Raw genomic sequence first — 8,529 nt, forward strand, 5'->3', positions numbered from 1 at the left:
TCATGGTTCATGGTTATAATCACCCCACTTCTATCCACAGCTATAGCAAAACTCAGACCCACACTTACATATGATATGGGGACAACCTTGAATCCTCTCCACGTAAATTTTGCAATGGGGACATCTCTTCTAACTCATCTTCTCCGCTAGTTGCATCGTCAAATCATCCATTTACACTTCCTCACACAGCCTTTGAAACTCCTCGCATCCCAATTCGCTTTGCAGCCCATGCCACTCCACCTCGCACTGCCCGCAGAACATTCTCCTGCAGCAAGGACACTCCGCCTCCGCCTCTGCCTCTTCTCGGTCGTCGATGATTGTCGCCAAGCAGTCCTTGAAGGGGCAGAGGAGTGTCTGCATTCCCATAATCATGGCCTCGCATAGGGCGTTTCCCCAGCGCTCCAACAGCTCTTTGGGAAGAAATGAACCGCATGTCTCTGGCTCCAGCACCTCCTCACACTTCGGCTTTGGACACTTCACGTTAGCTATGTTGTCGTTGATTTTCGCGTTGATGTGCTTCGAAATGCAGTAGGTGGAGAAGGAGTGGGAGCAGCCGCTACTCGATGTTGGAAACGTTGATAAGCTCTCACTAGAATTTACTCTAAAACTCACCAACTTTAAAGAGAAGAATTTTGTTCTCTTATTAAACTCAAGAACATACAAGAGAAGAATATTGTTCTCTTTTCTTTCTTGATTGAAATACTTCAATTTGCTTCTTTCTTGCTTGATTACAAATGAGGGAAATGATCCCTTTATATAACATCCAAGAGACACATCTAAAAGACACAAAATAAATGGATACATGTATACATACTATTCATGTATCTTAATACATTATCTTACATGAACCTAACAATTCATGTATCTAGGGATTCATGCATGTGTATAGAAATGAATCTAGCTTAAATTCTAACATCCTCCCTTAAGCTAGATTTTCATAACTCCAAGCTTCTCCTTCATTTTCAAGAACAAGTCTGTCTTCAATGCTTTTGTAAATATATCTGCAACTTGATCTTGTGTTTTGCAATGCTTGATGCATACTTCCCCATCTTTGATCAATTCTCTGATGAAATGATATTTGATCTTTATATGTTTACTCCTTCCATGAAAAACTGGATTCTTTGAAAGAGCAATTGATGAGGTATTATCACAAAACATGATGGTCCCTTTTTCTTGAGGACACTTCAATTCATGTAGCACGTTTCTCAACCAAAGTACTTGACAACTAGCTGTGGATGAAGAGATGTATTTAGCTTCAGTTGTTGACAACGCTACAACATCCTACTTCTTTGATGCCCATGAAACTGCTCTATAACCAATACTAAACATATATCCAGAAGTACTTTTATAATCATCAATATTTCCTCCCCAATCACTATCACTATATCCAACAAGAACATTATCAATGTTTTTCTTATAGTGAATTCCATGATTAATAGTTCCATGAACATATCGAAGAACTCTTTTTCCAGCTTCCCAATGACTTTTCTTTGGTGATGCCATAAATCTACTCAATAAACTGACTGAGAACATAAGATCAGGTCTAGTTGTTGTTAAATACATTAAACTTCCAACGAGACTTCTATAGATGGTGGCATCAAAATCTTCACTTTCATCATGCTTGCTCAATTTCAAACCTACTTCCATAGGAGTACTGGCAGGATAAGCATTCTCCATTTTAAACTTGAACAACAAATCCTTCGCATACTTCTTTTGGGAAATATAATCCCAGTATCACTTTGCTTTACTTCGATACCAAGAAAGTAATGAAGCAAGCCCATATCAGTCATCTCAAATTCTTTCTTGATGCTCTATTTGAACCCTTCAAGCATCATTGTTGAAGTTCCCGAAAATATCAAATCATCAACGTATAAACAAATGATCAAGAAATTACCATTCTTGTCCTCTTTGGTGTAGAGAGCATGTTCATATGGACATCTTTTGAAATCATTCTTCAGGAAGAAACTATCAATACGACTGTACCAGGTTCTTGGTGCTTGCTTTAACCCGTACAATGCTTTCTTCAATCGACATACCTTGTCCTCGTCTCCATTCTTTACAAAACCTGGAGGTTGCTCAATATATATCTCTTCCTCCAAGTACCCATTTAGAAAAGCTGACTTGACATCCATTTGATGTACTTTCCAGTCATTTTGTGCTGCAAGAGCTAGAATCAATCGAACAGTCTCCAAGCGGGTCATAGGTGCAAAAATTTGTTCATAATCCACACCATACTTTTGCTTGTACCCTTTAACGACAAGTCTTGCCTTGTATTTCTCAACTTCGCCATTTTGCTTCAGCTTCGTCCAGTAGACCCATTTGACTCCAAGAGCTTTTCTATTTTCCGGTAGATTGACTAACTCCCATGTCTCATTTCTTCTTATTGCATCGATCTCTTGATCCATTGCAACCTTCCATTTTTCATCTTGAATTGCCTCCTCAAAGTATATAGGATCAACATCTGCAAATAAAGCAAAATCAACATGTTCATCTTCAAGTATTCTTCTTGAAGCATTTAGATCTCTTGAATATTCCTCATCTTCCTTGGTGGAGTTGATTCATCACTTGTGGAATGTAGAGATGAAGATGAAGCTGCTGGTTGAGTCTCTTCAAGCTCCAAGTCTTGAACATCTCCTTTGTCATTCATGTCAACAAGTAATGGATTATGGTTTCCATTTGTTGCATCCCATCTCCAAAATTCTGCTTCATTGAATTTTACATCTCAGCTGATAATGATTTTCTTACTTATAGGATTGAATAATCTATAAGCCTTGGAGTTCTCACTGTACCCGACAAAAATGCATTTTTCTGATTTATCATTGAGCTTACCTCTTTTTTCATTTGAAACATGAGAATAAGCAATGCAGCCAAATACTCTTAGGTGACTAAGAGTTGGCTTTAATCCGCTCCATGCTTCTTTGAGGAGTAAGGCTTTGAACACTTTTGGTTGAAGCACGATTCAAGAGATAAACAGCACATGTCACCGCATCTCCCTAAAATTCATTTGGAAGATTCTTGGCCTTCAACATACTTCTTGCAAGCTCCATTATTATTCTGTTCTTTCTCTCTACAACACCGTTTTGTTGAGAAGTTCTTCGAACAGCCTTTTGATGCTTGATTCCATTTTCCTTAAAAAAAATCTTCAAAAGCAATATATTCTTCTCCACGATCAGAACACAACATCTTCAATTTTAAGTTGCTTTCATTTTCCACCATTGCCTTGAATGTTTTGAAATACTCGAAAGTAGAACTTTTTTCTTTTAACAGGTAAATCCATGTCTTCCGACTATAGTCATCAATAAATGTGAGAAAATAACGATTACCTCCAAACGTAGTAGTTCGCATGGGTCCACATAAGTCTGTATGGACTAGCTCGAGAGGTTTTGATTCTCTCCAAGAACTTCCTGTCGGAAATGGATTTCGATGATGCTTTCCCAAAATATATGCTTCACAAAGTTGATCTTCCCTTTTAATATTTGGCATTCCTCTCACCATATGTTGTTGACACATGTTAGACAAAGTGTCAAAACTCAGGTGCCCATACCGATAATGCCAGAGCCATGAAGAGTCTTTTACTAAAGTCTCAAAACAAAGAAGCTTCTCATAATACATTTTGATTGGAAACATTTTGTTGTGAGTCATGTGTATCTTTGTTATGAGACTTCCATTCTTGGCTTTGATCTCGCATATGCTATCTTTGAAGACAACATTATGTCCCTTCAATAGAAGCTGCCCAACACTTAAAAGATTGTGTTTGAGTCCTGGAACATAATACACATCAGTGATTCTTTTTGCTTCATTCTTTGTCTTCACGATAATATCTCCTTTTCCATTTACTGCGAGCTTCTTGTTGTCACCTGTCTTCACTTCATTTTGAAGAGATTCATCCAAAGTTACGAAAATATCGTTTCTTCCTGTCATGTGGTTACTGCAACCACTATCGAGATACCATATATCTTCAGTACTTGTTTCTTGGACATTAAATGTGAGGAAAAGAAGGCTTTGATCATCATTTTGTTGTTCATGCATCAGAGTGGTCTCTGCCTGATTAGAATTGGTCTTTTTACACCAATAGTCTGCTTGAAAATGTCCGTAGCATCCACAATTGAAGCATTGTATGTGAGAAAAATCTCCACGACCTCCACCTCTACTTCTTCCTCTGCTGGAACTTCTTCCCCTTCCTCTATTTGAAGAAGTTTGATTATCTCTTCTCTCTGACTCAAAACTTTTGAAGTCATTAGACCTTCCATTTCCTCAACCACTACGTCCACCTCTTCTTCCATTAAATCTCCCTCTAGAAGAAGTTTGCATATGAAAAGCTTCTTCTGAAGGAGTAGAATCAAACCGCTTCAATCTAAGCTCATGAGATTGGAGAGATCCCATCAAGCTATTTATGGAGAGTGTTGACAAATCTTTGGACTCTTCACTTGCTACTACAATGTGCTCATATCTTCTGGTCATGCTTCTAAGGATCTTTTCTACCACTCTTTGATCTTCAATTGCATCTCCATTTGATCTCAATTGATTAACAATAGAGAGAACACGATTGAAAAATTCTTCAACAGTTTCAGCTTCTTTCATTCTAATGGTATCAAATTCAGCTCAAGGTGCTTGCAATCTTACCATTTTTACCTTTTCCTCTCCTTCATACAAACTTTGCAATTCATCCCATGCTGCTTTAGCAGTTGAGACTCCTGAAATTCTTTCAAAGATATTTTCATCGACAGCTTGGTAGATGAAAAACAACTCCTTTTTGTCTTTCTTTCTAGAATCTCTCAACTCGTTGAGTTGTTGTTGTGAAAGACCATCCTCACCTTCTGGCTCTGAATATCCTCTATCAACAATATCCCAAAGCTCTTGAGATCCATAAAGAACTTTCATTTGTTGACTCCACCGTCTATAGTTCTTTCCTTCAAAACGAGGAAGTTGAGGCTGCAACATGTTGTTGGATGACATCTTTTGAACTTGGCTCTGATACCACTTTGTTGGAAACGTTGATAAGCCCTCACTAGAATTTACTCTAAAACTCACCAACTTTAAAGAGAAGAATTTTGTTCTTTTATTAAACTCAAGAACATACAAGAGAAGAATATTGTTCTCTTTTCTTTCTTGATTGAAATGCTTCAATTTGCTTCTTTCTTGCTTGATTACAAATGAGGGAAATGATCCCTTTATATAACATCCAAGAGACACATCTAAAAGACACAAAATAAATGGATACATGTATACATACTATTCATGTATCTTAATACATTATCTTACATGAACCTAACAATTCATGTATCTAGGGATTCATGCATGTGTATAGAAATGAATCTAGCTTAAATTCTAACACTCGAGTACATGTTGGCAGCGGCTTTGGTGTCCATACAGATCGTGCACATGGTTTTAGAACCAGACGATTTGCCCTTTGCCATCATTGAAGATGAGACGAAGCAGGAAAATATTGGTTTCATATATGGGCAAGAACTCGGAAGGGGAGTTATATCTTTGTGAAGGGATTGACATTAAAAGTTGGTCTTTTGGACTGCCCAAGTGATGCCTGGTTCATTGTCACAAGACTGATTTGTCTGGTTCATTGTCATCAGATGAATGATTTAAAGTGAGAATTATTATTCAGAAAATGTGCAAATTCAATTCCCATGCAAATGCAGCGTCCCGGTTGGGTTAGATTTGTGTATGGAAAATTATTTTGTTGGGGTTAGTTGTTAAGGATCCCACGTTTGAAAAGAGAGGAGACCTAACCTAAGTTTATAATAGACATGGCTAGTACTCCTCTAGTTAACATTGCTGTAGTAGTATATTTGTAGAAACCGTATTTAATATGGAGATAGAGATCATTTTTTAAAAAGAGATACTTTTCATTCTAGGGAATATATGAGAAACATACAATAAAGGAAAATGATGTTATGTGAAATACCATGAATGCAATCGAATATAAAAGAGGTGGTAGAGATACCACAGTTGCAAAAAAAAAGGCAATGATTTAAGAGGACCATGAAGAAGTCGCAGTTTTGATGTCGTGCCAAAGCTGAGTTTTCATTCTTGAGGCTTTCAAATTGAAGCAAAATACTCCATTAATTGTCCTTGAAAAGCTCCATCTATTGTAAATACAGGCAACACGACTACACGAGATCGCCCTGGTTCCATATAGTTAAATTTAGCTATCTGTCTTATAATGAAGTGAGTTGGAAGGTCAGAAATAGTAGAGTTAAGAGTAAGGCCATAACCTCTTGAACTGTTTGACGACCCTGACTTGGCTATAATGACAGAGAACATAAACACAAATTTTGATCCTAATCCAGACAGAACATACATGATGTGATCCTCTGTAGATACTTTTTTGCCAATTGTTGCGAGGGCATCTATACATTTCTTGATTTGTGAAAAATATTCCTTAAGAGACAATTGTAAATTTTGTAGTTTAGATTTGATTTTCATCATTTGTGCAAGATTTCGAGAGGTAAAGAATTGAAGTAAACAACTCCAAATTTCATCATCGGGTCGTAGTCTGGAATCATATATAATTCAACATTTGTTCTAATATTTCTTTAGTACTCATGGATCCAAGTAGCCGTGAAGAAATCAATTTGCCGTGACGCTCCATTTTGTAAAAGCAAGATTTACTTTCACAGTATTTAAAGAACCTTCACTAACCTGAATAAATTGTGGAGGAGGTTCAATTTCACCATCGATATATGATTCCAGACCACGACCTTCGAGTGCTGTCATCACTTGAAATTTTCAAAGAATGAAATTATAATCACCATGCTTTCTGAAATCATCCAGATCAAACTTTGTCACAATACTGGCTAACGTTCTGATACCAAGTTAAAATTATTTATTTTTTATACGAGAATAGCATGCCTATTATATTAGGTCCTGTTTACTTCCCTGCAATATTTCATTCCGTTTGATGGCGTTTACCAAATCGTAAGAATGAAATCAAATGGTATTACCCACATCAAACTTTGTAATCCTATTCCCTAAACTATTATAATCTTCCAAAATAAGGAAGTGCTTTTCTCATTCACTGATAATAATGTAAGCTTACATATATATACAGATTACAATACCCAACTGCTAACCAAATAACTGTACTAATAACAACTTAGTAACAGATTTAATATCTATCATTAACATACCCCGCAAACAAATGTCCTAAGAAGACATGAGTTTGGATTTTAAAAATTGAAAACGAGCAGTAGTCAGAGGCTTGGTTAGTAGATCCGCCAGCTGAAGCATAGAAGAGACAAACTTCAAATCAAGATCCTTCCGAACAACCCTTTCACGAACAAAGTGAAAGTCAATCTCCACATGCTTAGTTCTTCCATGAAACACCGGATTGCGTGGTGTAATCTCCTATAACCCCATCAATTTCATTCTCATTGCTTATTCCGTAAGCCCCATGTATTTATTATAATTATTTTACCACTTCTACCATTTCTGTCTCATCTATTAAATTATTAATTAGGCCATACAATTTTTAATTAATATTTTTTATACTTTTATATTATATTCTTCATTTATACTTCAATTTTTATTAGTTGATGTTATTTTATTATATAATATTATAAATTTATATTAATTAATATGAAGAGATATTATTTGATGTAATTTTATTTTAATTATTCATTATTTATTAATATTAAATAAACTGATAATAAAAAAAGTTTACTATCAATAATATAGTAATAAATTAAATTAAAATTTATTATTATTATAATTAAAAAAGATTAGCACAGTAATGAATTTGTAATTAGCTAAAAATGAGAAAGGGATATACTAGTAATTGTTATATATGTGATTATGATTGCGATTCCAGACAGTTTTAGTAAACAACATCAAAGAAATCCTGATTACGATGGCAGAAAATTTCTCGTAAATAACATCAAAGGAATAATATTCTCATTCCAATTTATTACCATTAAAATTACGGGTAAGTAAACACGTCTTAATGAATTTCAATTACTGAAGAACTTATATAATAGCTAGAAACTCCTGATACATACAGAAAGCCAGTGAATCTGTTTATAGAGAATCTAAACAATAATTAACACTAACCTCAATACAATAACAATAATATAAGTAAAATCACGTGGACTGTTATCGGTAGATGAATACGGCGTAGACTGTATTCAATTTGAGAGGTACCTTTTTTTCCTACTTCTCTCCCCAAGTCTCCAAATGTAATAGGTCTTGACATTACACCTAAAATTTATGTTAAATCCTAACAAAAACTTAACTATAAATACCAAATTGTTATTGAAAGTTTAAAGACTAAATCCTTGGTTGTACACGAACTAAATATGTTTTTAACCAAAATATATATATATATATATATATTTTGAGAAAATTCTTAATTTGTCTTGAAAAAAATCTTAATATCTTCGCATTTAAAAGAAAATTCTTTGATATGAAGATAATGGATAGTTTTGATTGTTAAACGTAATTAGATCGTTTTGGAGCTCTGCATCTTTATATATCTAAATTGATTACTAATCCATATCAAAAGAAAGATGGTTCCAT

The 8,529-nt window shown here is 35.2% G+C and overlaps 1 pseudogene; it reads right to left on the reverse strand.

Moving 5' to 3' along the window:
• LOC111023690 (E3 ubiquitin-protein ligase RSL1-like) lies at window positions 1-804 on the reverse strand (annotated as a pseudogene).
• Between the last annotated feature and the right edge of the window lie 7,725 nt (window positions 805-8,529).

The sequence above is a fragment of the Momordica charantia genome, assembly GCF_013281855.1.
Source record: "Momordica charantia cultivar OHB3-1 chromosome 11 unlocalized genomic scaffold, Mcharantia_2.0 BLBB01000011.1, whole genome shotgun sequence".
Classification (NCBI taxonomy): domain Eukaryota; kingdom Viridiplantae; phylum Streptophyta; class Magnoliopsida; order Cucurbitales; family Cucurbitaceae; genus Momordica; species Momordica charantia.